This window comes from Hyla sarda, chromosome 8 (assembly GCF_029499605.1).
Source record: "Hyla sarda isolate aHylSar1 chromosome 8, aHylSar1.hap1, whole genome shotgun sequence".
In the NCBI taxonomy this organism is placed as follows: domain Eukaryota; kingdom Metazoa; phylum Chordata; class Amphibia; order Anura; family Hylidae; genus Hyla; species Hyla sarda.
Genome location: NC_079196.1, coordinates 115,634,439 through 115,649,595, shown reverse-complemented (window position 1 = coordinate 115,649,595; position 15,157 = coordinate 115,634,439). Strand labels below are relative to the sequence as shown.

Below are 15,157 nucleotides of genomic sequence, written 5' to 3'. Positions count from 1 at the left end.
AGCACTAATGCCTTTCCAATACCACCAGCAGATGGAGACACTCCATTGCAACATTGGTTGTGAGCAGCAGTTTCTAAAAACAAATGCCTCATGGCGGATTTCCCATCCATCAATGGATGGTAAATTTTGTTTTTATCATTCACTGACCACAGAAACCAATGCATGGTCAAGCAACAGCAATGACACACCCTTGTGTATAGGCATGAGACCCTCATGTCATTTAACAGGATTCAGCACCACCCACAAGACAGCTACCTGTCATGTCATGTCAAACCTGCACAGGTGTGCTAGATTATTATTATTTAGTTTTATTTTATTTTTTTACACCAATCAGTGTGCAAACATGGTCATTAAAACGCTAAATGAATAGATGCTCATAAACCAGTCAGTGCAACTCATCATTTTGGTCTCCAATTCTCAAACTCAAATTCTCACCCACGGAGGATTAAATGAGAATCTTTCTTGTTTAACACTGGAATGGGGTGGTGCACTGTTCACTACCCGAAGATACTGCCACATCGGGTCAATGCATAGGGCGACAGAAGCAAGCTTCCAAATCAGCTCCCTTTCTCAAAAATCCATTTAATTTATGGTCCCCAGATAGGGAACGTATGTATCAGTATGTGCTCACAAGTCACCCAAGTGCAAGTATTCACACAAAAAAAAAACATGCCTCAGGATGCGATCTGTCGCAAGATCCTTTCTTTTTTTACACTTGATCTAAGCCAAAAGGCCTAGAGGGGATAACCGGGAAAGGGGTGGACCCAACCATGTCCCCTTCATGAGCACTCACATTACTCATAGGAATGGAAGGAAGGCTGGCAGCCAACCAGCCTCCCATACACTTTCTGGGTGGGTGGCAGTCAGCCACCCATACATACATACAGCACAGGCTAAACCCACATCATCACTTAAAAAAAGGACAGGCGACCATTGCACTCTGATGGAGCATTTAGCAATGCAATCCATAGCCTGGCTTTTGCCTGAACCCCCATCACTCCTCCTCTTGCATATAAGACAATATTTCAGATCTGCATATGAAAACAACACGCCTACCTTTGTTGCACATAGCTGCCTGCCTGTCTCTAGTTACCCCACTGGCTGTAGCTGCGTCCCTTCCGACATGGAATAACACCAACTGTAACGATAAACTGAAAATTAACAGTATAAACCTGCATCATTTTGGACTCTGGTATTTGCTGAATCCGGGTGACCTGACAATCGATGGTGGTGCCGCTGGTGATTCTGGCCTTCTTGGAATCTGTTGGGCCTATGTGTTAGCTCACACATCACTTGGGTATCCATGGTAACTACCACAACATGGTCATCTGCAGTTTACATCTAGCCCGTGGCATTGAATGGCATTTTAAAAGTGCTAAGGGTCCTGGTGCAATAATCCTCCCATGAGGATCAGCCTCAACGGCTTTGTAGATTGCACTCATGTCAGCAACTCCATATACATTTTTTTTTCTTCATGCTTCTTTCTTCATCCTTTTTTCTTTCTGTCATTCAGACTTTCATTCATTCGATCTCTCTCACTCACTTGCTTTAACTCATTTGTTCTCACTCACTCACTCACTCACTCACTCAATCACTCACTCACTCATTCACTCTCACTCACTCTCACTCTCTCACTCACTCGCTCACTAAGTCAGTCTCTCTCTCTCTCTCTCTTTTTCTTTTTATATATATTTTTTTCCGTCTTCTTCTTCTTCTTCTTCTTCTTCAGACCCTGTCATAGCACTAATGCCTTTCCAATACCACCAGCAGATGGAGACACTCCATTGCAACATTGGTTGTGAGCAGCAGTTTCTAAAAACAAATGCCTCATGGCGGATTTCCCATCCATCAATGGATGGTAAATTTTGTTTTTATCATTCACTGACCACAGAAACCAATGCATGGTCAAGCAACAGCAATGACACACCCTTGTGTATAGGCATGAGACCCTCATGTCATTTAACAGGATTCAGCACCACCCACAAGACAGCTACCTGTCATGTCATGTCAAACCTGCACAGGTGTGCTAGATTATTATTATTTAGTTTTATTTTATTTTTTTACACCAATCAGTGTGCAAACATGGTCATTAAAACGCTAAATGAATAGACGTTCATAAACCAGTCAGTGCAACTCATCATTTTGGTCTCCAATTCTCAAACTCAAATTCTCACCCACGGAGGATTAAATGAGAATCTTTCTTGTTTAACACTGGAATGGGGTGGTGCACTGTTCACTACCCGAAGATACTGCCACATCGGGTCAATGCATAGGGCGACAGAAGCAAGCTTCCAAATCAGCTCCCTTTCTCAAAAATCCATTTAATTTATGGTCCCCAGATAGGGAACGTATGTATCAGTATGTGCTCACAAGTCACCCAAGTGCAAGTATTCACACAAAAAAAAACATGCCTCAGGATGCGATCTGTCGCAAGATCCTTTCTTTTTTTACACTTGATCTAAGCCAAAAGGCCTAGAGGGGATAACCGGGAAAGGGGTGGACCCAACCATGTCCCCTTCATGAGCACTCACATTACTCATAGGAATGGAAGGAAGGCTGGCAGCCAACCAGCCTCCCATACACTTTCTGGGTGGGTGGCAGTCAGCCACCCATACATACATACAGCACAGGCTAAACCCACATCATCACTTAAAAAAAGGACAGGCGACCATTGCACTCTGATGGAGCATTTAGCAATGCAATCCATAGCCTGGCTTTTGCCTGAACCCCCATCACTCCTCCTCTTGCATATAAGACAATATTTCAGATCTGCATATGAAAACAACACGCCTACCTTTGTTGCACATAGCTGCCTGCCTGTCTCTAGTTACCCCACTGGCTGTAGCTGCGTCCCTTCCGACATGGAATAACACCAACTGTAACGATAAACTGAAAATTAACAGTATAAACCTGCATCATTTTGGACTCTGGTATTTGCTGAATCCGGGTGACCTGACAATCGATGGTGGTGCCGCTGGTGATTCTGGCCTTCTTGGAATCTGTTGGGCCTATGTGTTAGCTCACACATCACTTGGGTATCCATGGTAACTACCACAACATGGTCATCTGCAGTTTACATCTAGCCCGTGGCATTGAATGGCATTTTAAAAGTGCTAAGGGTCCTGGTGCAATAATCCTCCCATGAGGATCAGCCTCAACGGCTTTGTAGATTGCACTCATGTCAGCAACTCCATATACATTTTTTTTTCTTCATGCTTCTTTCTTCATCCTTTTTTCTTTCTGTCATTCAGACTTTCATTCATTCGATCTCTCTCACTCACTTGCTTTAACTCATTTGTTCTCACTCACTCACTCACTCACTCAATCACTCACTCACTCATTCACTCTCACTCACTCTCACTCTCTCACTCACTCGCTCACTAAGTCAGTCTCTCTCTCTCTCTCTCTTTTTCTTTTTATATATATTTTTTTCCGTCTTCTTCTTCTTCTTCTTCTTCTTCAGACCCTGTCATAGCACTAATGCCTTTCCAATACCACCAGCAGATGGAGACACTCCATTGCAACATTGGTTGTGAGCAGCAGTTTCTAAAAACAAATGCCTCATGGCGGATTTCCCATCCATCAATGGATGGTAAATTTTGTTTTTATCATTCACTGACCACAGAAACCAATGCATGGTCAAGCAACAGCAATGACACACCCTTGTGTATAGGCATGAGACCCTCATGTCATTTAACAGGATTCAGCACCACCCACAAGACAGCTACCTGTCATGTCATGTCAAACCTGCACAGGTGTGCTAGATTATTATTATTTAGTTTTATTTTATTTTTTTACACCAATCAGTGTGCAAACATGGTCATTAAAACGCTAAATGAATAGACGTTCATAAACCAGTCAGTGCAACTCATCATTTTGGTCTCCAATTCTCAAACTCAAATTCTCACCCACGGAGGATTAAATGAGAATCTTTCTTGTTTAACACTGGAATGGGGTGGTGCACTGTTCACTACCCGAAGATACTGCCACATCGGGTCAATGCATAGGGCGACAGAAGCAAGCTTCCAAATCAGCTCCCTTTCTCAAAAATCCATTTAATTTATGGTCCCCAGATAGGGAACGTATGTATCAGTATGTGCTCACAAGTCACCCAAGTGCAAGTATTCACACAAAAAAAAACGTGCCTCAGGATGCGATCTGTCGCAAGATCCTTTCTTTTTTTACACTTGATCTAAGCCAAAAGGCCTAGAGGGGATAACCGGGAAAGGGGTGGACCCAACCATGTCCCCTTCATGAGCACTCACATTACTCATAGGAATGGAAGGAAGGCTGGCAGCCAACCAGCCTCCCATACACTTTCTGGGTGGGTGGCAGTCAGCCACCCATACATACATACAGCACAGGCTAAACCCACATCATCACTTAAAAAAAGGACAGGCGACCATTGCACTCTGATGGAGCATTTAGCAATGCAATCCATAGCCTGGCTTTTGCCTGAACCCCCATCACTCCTCCTCTTGCATATAAGACAATATTTCAGATCTGCATATGAAAACAACACGCCTACCTTTGTTGCACATAGCTGCCTGCCTGTCTCTAGTTACCCCACTGGCTGTAGCTGCGTCCCTTCCGACATGGAATAACACCAACTGTAACGATAAACTGAAAATTAACAGTATAAACCTGCATCATTTTGGACTCTGGTATTTGCTGAATCCGGGTGACCTGACAATCGATGGTGGTGCCGCTGGTGATTCTGGCCTTCTTGGAATCTGTTGGGCCTATGTGTTAGCTCACACATCACTTGGGTATCCATGGTAACTACCACAACATGGTCATCTGCAGTTTACATCTAGCCCGTGGCATTGAATGGCATTTTAAAAGTGCTAAGGGTCCTGGTGCAATAATCCTCCCATGAGGATCAGCCTCAACGGCTTTGTAGATTGCACTCATGTCAGCAACTCCATATACATTTTTTTTTCTTCATGCTTCTTTCTTCATCCTTTTTTCTTTCTGTCATTCAGACTTTCATTCATTCGATCTCTCTCACTCACTTGCTTTAACTCATTTGTTCTCACTCACTCACTCACTCACTCACTCAATCACTCACTCACTCATTCACTCTCACTCACTCTCACTCTCTCACTCACTCGCTCACTAAGTCAGTCTCTCTCTCTCTCTCTCTTTTTCTTTTTATATATATTTTTTTCCGTCTTCTTCTTCTTCTTCTTCTTCTTCTTCAGACCCTGTCATAGCACTAATGCCTTTCCAATACCACCAGCAGATGGAGACACTCCATTGCAACATTGGTTGTGAGCAGCAGTTTCTAAAAACAAATGCCTCATGGCGGATTTCCCATCCATCAATGGATGGTAAATTTTGTTTTTATCATTCACTGACCACAGAAACCAATGCATGGTCAAGCAACAGCAATGACACACCCTTGTGTATAGGCATGAGACCCTCATGTCATTTAACAGGATTCAGCACCACCCACAAGACAGCTACCTGTCATGTCATGTCAAACCTGCACAGGTGTGCTAGATTATTATTATTTAGTTTTATTTTATTTTTTTACACCAATCAGTGTGCAAACATGGTCATTAAAACGCTAAATGAATAGACGTTCATAAACCAGTCAGTGCAACTCATCATTTTGGTCTCCAATTCTCAAACTCAAATTCTCACCCACGGAGGATTAAATGAGAATCTTTCTTGTTTAACACTGGAATGGGGTGGTGCACTGTTCACTACCCGAAGATACTGCCACATCGGGTCAATGCATAGGGCGACAGAAGCAAGCTTCCAAATCAGCTCCCTTTCTCAAAAATCCATTTAATTTATGGTCCCCAGATAGGGAACGTATGTATCAGTATGTGCTCACAAGTCACCCAAGTGCAAGTATTCACACAAAAAAAAACATGCCTCAGGATGCGATCTGTCGCAAGATCCTTTCTTTTTTTACACTTGATCTAAGCCAAAAGGCCTAGAGGAGATAACCGGGAAAGGGGTGGACCCAACCATGTCCCCTTCATGAGCACTCACATTACTCATAGGAATGGAAGGAAGGCTGGCAGCCAACCAGCCTCCCATACACTTTCTGGGTGGGTGGCAGTCAGCCACCCATACATACATACAGCACAGGCTAAACCCACATCATCACTTAAAAAAAGGACAGGCGACCATTGCACTCTGATGGAGCATTTAGCAATGCAATCCATAGCCTGGCTTTTGCCTGAACCCCCATCACTCCTCCTCTTGCATATAAGACAATATTTCAGATCTGCATATGAAAACAACACGCCTACCTTTGTTGCACATAGCTGCCTGCCTGTCTCTAGTTACCCCACTGGCTGTAGCTGCGTCCCTTCCGACATGGAATAACACCAACTGTAACGATAAACTGAAAATTAACAGTATAAACCTGCATCATTTTGGACTCTGGTATTTGCTGAATCCGGGTGACCTGACAATCGATGGTGGTGCCGCTGGTGATTCTGGCCTTCTTGGAATCTGTTGGGCCTATGTGTTAGCTCACACATCACTTGGGTATCCATGGTAACTACCACAACATGGTCATCTGCAGTTTACATCTAGCCCGTGGCATTGAATGGCATTTTAAAAGTGCTAAGGGTCCTGGTGCAATAATCCTCCCATGAGGATCAGCCTCAACGGCTTTGTAGATTGCACTCATGTCAGCAACTCCATATACATTTTTTTTTCTTCATGCTTCTTTCTTCATCCTTTTTTCTTTCTGTCATTCAGACTTTCATTCATTCGATCTCTCTCACTCACTTGCTTTAACTCATTTGTTCTCACTCACTCACTCACTCACTCAATCACTCACTCACTCATTCACTCTCACTCACTCTCACTCTCTCACTCACTCGCTCACTAAGTCAGTCTCTCTCTCTCTCTCTCTTTTTCTTTTTATATATATTTTTTTCCGTCTTCTTCTTCTTCTTCTTCTTCTTCTTCTTCAGACCCTGTCATAGCACTAATGCCTTTCCAATACCACCAGCAGATGGAGACACTCCATTGCAACATTGGTTGTGAGCAGCAGTTTCTAAAAACAAATGCCTCATGGCGGATTTCCCATCCATCAATGGATGGTAAATTTTGTTTTTATCATTCACTGACCACAGAAACCAATGCATGGTCAAGCAACAGCAATGACACACCCTTGTGTATAGGCATGAGACCCTCATGTCATTTAACAGGATTCAGCACCACCCACAAGACAGCTACCTGTCATGTCATGTCAAACCTGCACAGGTGTGCTAGATTATTATTATTTAGTTTTATTTTATTTTTTTACACCAATCAGTGTGCAAACATGGTCATTAAAACGCTAAATGAATAGACGTTCATAAACCAGTCAGTGCAACTCATCATTTTGGTCTCCAATTCTCAAACTCAAATTCTCACCCACGGAGGATTAAATGAGAATCTTTCTTGTTTAACACTGGAATGGGGTGGTGCACTGTTCACTACCCGAAGATACTGCCACATCGGGTCAATGCATAGGGCGACAGAAGCAAGCTTCCAAATCAGCTCCCTTTCTCAAAAATCCATTTAATTTATGGTCCCCAGATAGGGAACGTATGTATCAGTATGTGCTCACAAGTCACCCAAGTGCAAGTATTCACACAAAAAAAAACGTGCCTCAGGATGCGATCTGTCGCAAGATCCTTTCTTTTTTTACACTTGATCTAAGCCAAAAGGCCTAGAGGGGATAACCGGGAAAGGGGTGGACCCAACCATGTCCCCTTCATGAGCACTCACATTACTCATAGGAATGGAAGGAAGGCTGGCAGCCAACCAGCCTCCCATACACTTTCTGGGTGGGTGGCAGTCAGCCACCCATACATACATACAGCACAGGCTAAACCCACATCATCACTTAAAAAAAGGACAGGCGACCATTGCACTCTGATGGAGCATTTAGCAATGCAATCCATAGCCTGGCTTTTGCCTGAACCCCCATCACTCCTCCTCTTGCATATAAGACAATATTTCAGATCTGCATATGAAAACAACACGCCTACCTTTGTTGCACATAGCTGCCTGCCTGTCTCTAGTTACCCCACTGGCTGTAGCTGCGTCCCTTCCGACATGGAATAACACCAACTGTAACGATAAACTGAAAATTAACAGTATAAACCTGCATCATTTTGGACTCTGGTATTTGCTGAATCCGGGTGACCTGACAATCGATGGTGGTGCCGCTGGTGATTCTGGCCTTCTTGGAATCTGTTGGGCCTATGTGTTAGCTCACACATCACTTGGGTATCCATGGTAACTACCACAACATGGTCATCTGCAGTTTACATCTAGCCCGTGGCATTGAATGGCATTTTAAAAGTGCTAAGGGTCCTGGTGCAATAATCCTCCCATGAGGATCAGCCTCAACGGCTTTGTAGATTGCACTCATGTCAGCAACTCCATATACATTTTTTTTTCTTCATGCTTCTTTCTTCATCCTTTTTTCTTTCTGTCATTCAGACTTTCATTCATTCGATCTCTCTCACTCACTTGCTTTAACTCATTTGTTCTCACTCACTCACTCACTCACTCAATCACTCACTCACTCATTCACTCTCACTCACTCTCACTCTCTCACTCACTCGCTCACTAAGTCAGTCTCTCTCTCTCTCTCTCTTTTTCTTTTTATATATATTTTTTTCCGTCTTCTTCTTCTTCTTCTTCAGACCCTGTCATAGCACTAATGCCTTTCCAATACCACCAGCAGATGGAGACACTCCATTGCAACATTGGTTGTGAGCAGCAGTTTCTAAAAACAAATGCCTCATGGCGGATTTCCCATCCATCAATGGATGGTAAATTTTGTTTTTATCATTCACTGACCACAGAAACCAATGCATGGTCAAGCAACAGCAATGACACACCCTTGTGTATAGGCATGAGACCCTCATGTCATTTAACAGGATTCAGCACCACCCACAAGACAGCTACCTGTCATGTCATGTCAAACCTGCACAGGTGTGCTAGATTATTATTATTTAGTTTAATTTTATTTTTTTACACCAATCAGTGTGCAAACATGGTCATTAAAACGCTAAATGAATAGACGTTCATAAACCAGTCAGTGCAACTCATCATTTTGGTCTCCAATTCTCAAACTCAAATTCTCACCCACGGAGGATTAAATGAGAATCTTTCTTGTTTAACACTGGAATGGGGTGGTGCACTGTTCACTACCCGAAGATACTGCCACATCGGGTCAATGCATAGGGCGACAGAAGCAAGCTTCCAAATCAGCTCCCTTTCTCAAAAATCCATTTAATTTATGGTCCCCAGATAGGGAACGTATGTATCAGTATGTGCTCACAAGTCACCCAAGTGCAAGTATTCACACAAAAAAAAACGTGCCTCAGGATGCGATCTGTCGCAAGATCCTTTCTTTTTTTACACTTGATCTAAGCCAAAAGGCCTAGAGGGGATAACCGGGAAAGGGGTGGACCCAACCATGTCCCCTTCATGAGCACTCACATTACTCATAGGAATGGAAGGAAGGCTGGCAGCCAACCAGCCTCCCATACACTTTCTGGGTGGGTGGCAGTCAGCCACCCATACATACATACAGCACAGGCTAAACCCACATCATCACTTAAAAAAAGGACAGGCGACCATTGCACTCTGATGGAGCATTTAGCAATGCAATCCATAGCCTGGCTTTTGCCTGAACCCCCATCACTCCTCCTCTTGCATATAAGACAATATTTCAGATCTGCATATGAAAACAACACGCCTACCTTTGTTGCACATAGCTGCCTGCCTGTCTCTAGTTACCCCACTGGCTGTAGCTGCGTCCCTTCCGACATGGAATAACACCAACTGTAACGATAAACTGAAAATTAACAGTATAAACCTGCATCATTTTGGACTCTGGTATTTGCTGAATCCGGGTGACCTGACAATCGATGGTGGTGCCGCTGGTGATTCTGGCCTTCTTGGAATCTGTTGGGCCTATGTGTTAGCTCACACATCACTTGGGTATCCATGGTAACTACCACAACATGGTCATCTGCAGTTTACATCTAGCCCGTGGCATTGAATGGCATTTTAAAAGTGCTAAGGGTCCTGGTGCAATAATCCTCCCATGAGGATCAGCCTCAACGGCTTTGTAGATTGCACTCATGTCAGCAACTCCATATACATTTTTTTTTCTTCATGCTTCTTTCTTCATCCTTTTTTCTTTCTGTCATTCAGACTTTCATTCATTCGATCTCTCTCACTCACTTGCTTTAACTCATTTGTTCTCACTCACTCACTCACTCAATCACTCACTCACTCATTCACTCTCACTCACTCTCACTCTCTCACTCACTCGCTCACTAAGTCAGTCTCTCTCTCTCTCTCTTTTTCTTTTTATATATATTTTTTTCCGTCTTCTTCTTCTTCTTCTTCAGACCCTGTCATAGCACTAATGCCTTTCCAATACCACCAGCAGATGGAGACACTCCATTGCAACATTGGTTGTGAGCAGCAGTTTCTAAAAACAAATGCCTCATGGCGGATTTCCCATCCATCAATGGATGGTAAATTTTGTTTTTATCATTCACTGACCACAGAAACCAATGCATGGTCAAGCAACAGCAATGACACACCCTTGTGTATAGGCATGAGACCCTCATGTCATTTAACAGGATTCAGCACCACCCACAAGACAGCTACCTGTCATGTCATGTCAAACCTGCACAGGTGTGCTAGATTATTATTATTTAGTTTAATTTTATTTTTTTACACCAATCAGTGTGCAAACATGGTCATTAAAACGCTAAATGAATAGACGTTCATAAACCAGTCAGTGCAACTCATCATTTTGGTCTCCAATTCTCAAACTCAAATTCTCACCCACGGAGGATTAAATGAGAATCTTTCTTGTTTAACACTGGAATGGGGTGGTGCACTGTTCACTACCCGAAGATACTGCCACATCGGGTCAATGCATAGGGCGACAGAAGCAAGCTTCCAAATCAGCTCCCTTTCTCAAAAATCCATTTAATTTATGGTCCCCAGATAGGGAACGTATGTATCAGTATGTGCTCACAAGTCACCCAAGTGCAAGTATTCACACAAAAAAAAACGTGCCTCAGGATGCGATCTGTCGCAAGATCCTTTCTTTTTTTACACTTGATCTAAGCCAAAAGGCCTAGAGGGGATAACCGGGAAAGGGGTGGACCCAACCATGTCCCCTTCATGAGCACTCACATTACTCATAGGAATGGAAGGAAGGCTGGCAGCCAACCAGCCTCCCATACACTTTCTGGGTGGGTGGCAGTCAGCCACCCATACATACATACAGCACAGGCTAAACCCACATCATCACTTAAAAAAAGGACAGGCGACCATTGCACTCTGATGGAGCATTTAGCAATGCAATCCATAGCCTGGCTTTTGCCTGAACCCCCATCACTCCTCCTCTTGCATATAAGACAATATTTCAGATCTGCATATGAAAACAACACGCCTACCTTTGTTGCACATAGCTGCCTGCCTGTCTCTAGTTACCCCACTGGCTGTAGCTGCGTCCCTTCCGACATGGAATAACACCAACTGTAACGATAAACTGAAAATTAACAGTATAAACCTGCATCATTTTGGACTCTGGTATTTGCTGAATCCGGGTGACCTGACAATCGATGGTGGTGCCGCTGGTGATTCTGGCCTTCTTGGAATCTGTTGGGCCTATGTGTTAGCTCACACATCACTTGGGTATCCATGGTAACTACCACAACATGGTCATCTGCAGTTTACATCTAGCCCGTGGCATTGAATGGCATTTTAAAAGTGCTAAGGGTCCTGGTGCAATAATCCTCCCATGAGGATCAGCCTCAACGGCTTTGTAGATTGCACTCATGTCAGCAACTCCATATACATTTTTTTTTCTTCATGCTTCTTTCTTCATCCTTTTTTCTTTCTGTCATTCAGACTTTCATTCATTCGATCTCTCTCACTCACTTGCTTTAACTCATTTGTTCTCACTCACTCACTCACTCACTCAATCACTCACTCACTCATTCACTCTCACTCACTCTCACTCTCTCACTCACTCGCTCACTAAGTCAGTCTCTCTCTCTCTCTCTCTTTTTCTTTTTATATATATTTTTTTCCGTCTTCTTCTTCTTCTTCTTCTTCAGACCCTGTCATAGCACTAATGCCTTTCCAATACCACCAGCAGATGGAGACACTCCATTGCAACATTGGTTGTGAGCAGCAGTTTCTAAAAACAAATGCCTCATGGCGGATTTCCCATCCATCAATGGATGGTAAATTTTGTTTTTATCATTCACTGACCACAGAAACCAATGCATGGTCAAGCAACAGCAATGACACACCCTTGTGTATAGGCATGAGACCCTCATGTCATTTAACAGGATTCAGCACCACCCACAAGACAGCTACCTGTCATGTCATGTCAAACCTGCACAGGTGTGCTAGATTATTATTATTTAGTTTTATTTTATTTTTTTACACCAATCAGTGTGCAAACATGGTCATTAAAACGCTAAATGAATAGACGTTCATAAACCAGTCAGTGCAACTCATCATTTTGGTCTCCAATTCTCAAACTCAAATTCTCACCCACGGAGGATTAAATGAGAATCTTTCTTGTTTAACACTGGAATGGGGTGGTGCACTGTTCACTACCCGAAGATACTGCCACATCGGGTCAATGCATAGGGCGACAGAAGCAAGCTTCCAAATCAGCTCCCTTTCTCAAAAATCCATTTAATTTATGGTCCCCAGATAGGGAACGTATGTATCAGTATGTGCTCACAAGTCACCCAAGTGCAAGTATTCACACAAAAAAAAACGTGCCTCAGGATGCGATCTGTCGCAAGATCCTTTCTTTTTTTACACTTGATCTAAGCCAAAAGGCCTAGAGGGGATAACCGGGAAAGGGGTGGACCCAACCATGTCCCCTTCATGAGCACTCACATTACTCATAGGAATGGAAGGAAGGCTGGCAGCCAACCAGCCTCCCATACACTTTCTGGGTGGGTGGCAGTCAGCCACCCATACATACATACAGCACAGGCTAAACCCACATCATCACTTAAAAAAAGGACAGGCGACCATTGCACTCTGATGGAGCATTTAGCAATGCAATCCATAGCCTGGCTTTTGCCTGAACCCCCATCACTCCTCCTCTTGCATATAAGACAATATTTCAGATCTGCATATGAAAACAACACGCCTACCTTTGTTGCACATAGCTGCCTGCCTGTCTCTAGTTACCCCACTGGCTGTAGCTGCGTCCCTTCCGACATGGAATAACACCAACTGTAACGATAAACTGAAAATTAACAGTATAAACCTGCATCATTTTGGACTCTGGTATTTGCTGAATCCGGGTGACCTGACAATCGATGGTGGTGCCGCTGGTGATTCTGGCCTTCTTGGAATCTGTTGGGCCTATGTGTTAGCTCACACATCACTTGGGTATCCATGGTAACTACCACAACATGGTCATCTGCAGTTTACATCTAGCCCGTGGCATTGAATGGCATTTTAAAAGTGCTAAGGGTCCTGGTGCAATAATCCTCCCATGAGGATCAGCCTCAACGGCTTTGTAGATTGCACTCATGTCAGCAACTCCATATACATTTTTTTTTCTTCATGCTTCTTTCTTCATCCTTTTTTCTTTCTGTCATTCAGACTTTCATTCATTCGATCTCTCTCACTCACTTGCTTTAACTCATTTGTTCTCACTCACTCACTCACTCACTCAATCACTCACTCACTCATTCACTCTCACTCACTCTCACTCTCTCACTCACTCGCTCACTAAGTCAGTCTCTCTCTCTCTCTCTCTTTTTCTTTTTATATATATTTTTTTCCGTCTTCTTCTTCTTCTTCTTCTTCTTCTTCTTCAGACCCTGTCATAGCACTAATGCCTTTCCAATACCACCAGCAGATGGAGACACTCCATTGCAACATTGGTTGTGAGCAGCAGTTTCTAAAAACAAATGCCTCATGGCGGATTTCCCATCCATCAATGGATGGTAAATTTTGTTTTTATCATTCACTGACCACAGAAACCAATTCATGGTCAAGCAACAGCAATGACACACCCTTGTGTATAGGCATGAGACCCTCATGTCATTTAACAGGATTCAGCACCACCCACAAGACAGCTACCTGTCATGTCATGTCAAACCTGCACAGGTGTGCTAGATTATTATTATTTAGTTTTATTTTATTTTTTTACACCAATCAGTGTGCAAACATGGTCATTAAAACGCTAAATGAATAGACGTTCATAAACCAGTCAGTGCAACTCATCATTTTGGTCTCCAATTCTCAAACTCAAATTCTCACCCACGGAGGATTAAATGAGAATCTTTCTTGTTTAACACTGGAATGGGGTGGTGCACTGTTCACTACCCGAAGATACTGCCACATCGGGTCAATGCATAGGGCAACAGAAGCAAGCTTCCAAATCAGCTCCCTTTCTCAAAAATCCATTTAATTTATGGTCCCCAGATAGGGAACGTATGTATCAGTATGTGCTCACAAGTCACCCAAGTGCAAGTATTCACACAAAAAAAAACGTGCCTCAGGATGCGATCTGTCGCAAGATCCTTTCTTTTTTTACACTTGATCTAAGCCAAAAGGCCTAGAGGGGATAACCGGGAAAGGGGTGGACCCAACCATGTCCCCTTCATGAGCACTTACATTACTCATAGGAATGGAAGGAAGGCTGGCAGCCAACCAGCCTCCCATACACTTTCTGGGTGGGTGGCAGTCAGCCACCCATACATACATACAGCACAGGCTAAACCCACATCATCACTTAAAAAAAGGACAGGCGACCATTGCACTCTGATGGAGCATTTAGCAATGCAATCCATAGCCTGGCTTTTGCCTGAACCCCCATCACTCCTCCTCTTGCATATAAGACAATATTTCAGATCTGCATATGAAAACAACACGCCTACCTTTGTTGCACATAGCTGCCTGCCTGTCTCTAGTTACCCCACTGGCTGTAGCTGCGTCCCTTCCGACATGGAATAACACCAACTGTAACGATAAACTGAAAATTAACAGTATAAACCTGCATCATTTTGGACTCTGGTATTTGCTGAATCCGGGTGACCTGACAATCGATGGTGGTGCCGCTGGTGATTCTGGCCTTCTTGGAATCTGTTGGGCCTATGTGTTAGCT

At 43.5% G+C, this 15,157-nt stretch overlaps 9 pseudogenes; all 9 read right to left on the bottom strand.

Moving 5' to 3' along the window:
- Nucleotides 1–480: 480 nt before the first annotated feature.
- LOC130288181 (U2 spliceosomal RNA) lies at nt 481–745 on the bottom strand (annotated as a pseudogene).
- A 1,474-nt stretch (nt 746–2,219) lies between these two features.
- On the bottom strand, nt 2,220–2,483 carry LOC130287648 (U2 spliceosomal RNA; annotated as a pseudogene).
- A 1,470-nt stretch (nt 2,484–3,953) lies between these two features.
- LOC130286796 (U2 spliceosomal RNA) lies at nt 3,954–4,217 on the bottom strand (annotated as a pseudogene).
- A 1,477-nt stretch (nt 4,218–5,694) lies between these two features.
- LOC130288519 (U2 spliceosomal RNA) lies at nt 5,695–5,958 on the bottom strand (annotated as a pseudogene).
- Nucleotides 5,959–7,434: 1,476 nt separating this feature from the next.
- LOC130286794 (U2 spliceosomal RNA) lies at nt 7,435–7,698 on the bottom strand (annotated as a pseudogene).
- Nucleotides 7,699–9,162: 1,464 nt separating this feature from the next.
- On the bottom strand, nt 9,163–9,426 carry LOC130286793 (U2 spliceosomal RNA; annotated as a pseudogene).
- Nucleotides 9,427–10,884: 1,458 nt separating this feature from the next.
- On the bottom strand, nt 10,885–11,148 carry LOC130286792 (U2 spliceosomal RNA; annotated as a pseudogene).
- Nucleotides 11,149–12,615: 1,467 nt separating this feature from the next.
- On the bottom strand, nt 12,616–12,879 carry LOC130286791 (U2 spliceosomal RNA; annotated as a pseudogene).
- Nucleotides 12,880–14,355: 1,476 nt separating this feature from the next.
- LOC130289414 (U2 spliceosomal RNA) lies at nt 14,356–14,619 on the bottom strand (annotated as a pseudogene).
- Nucleotides 14,620–15,157: the final 538 nt, after the last annotated feature.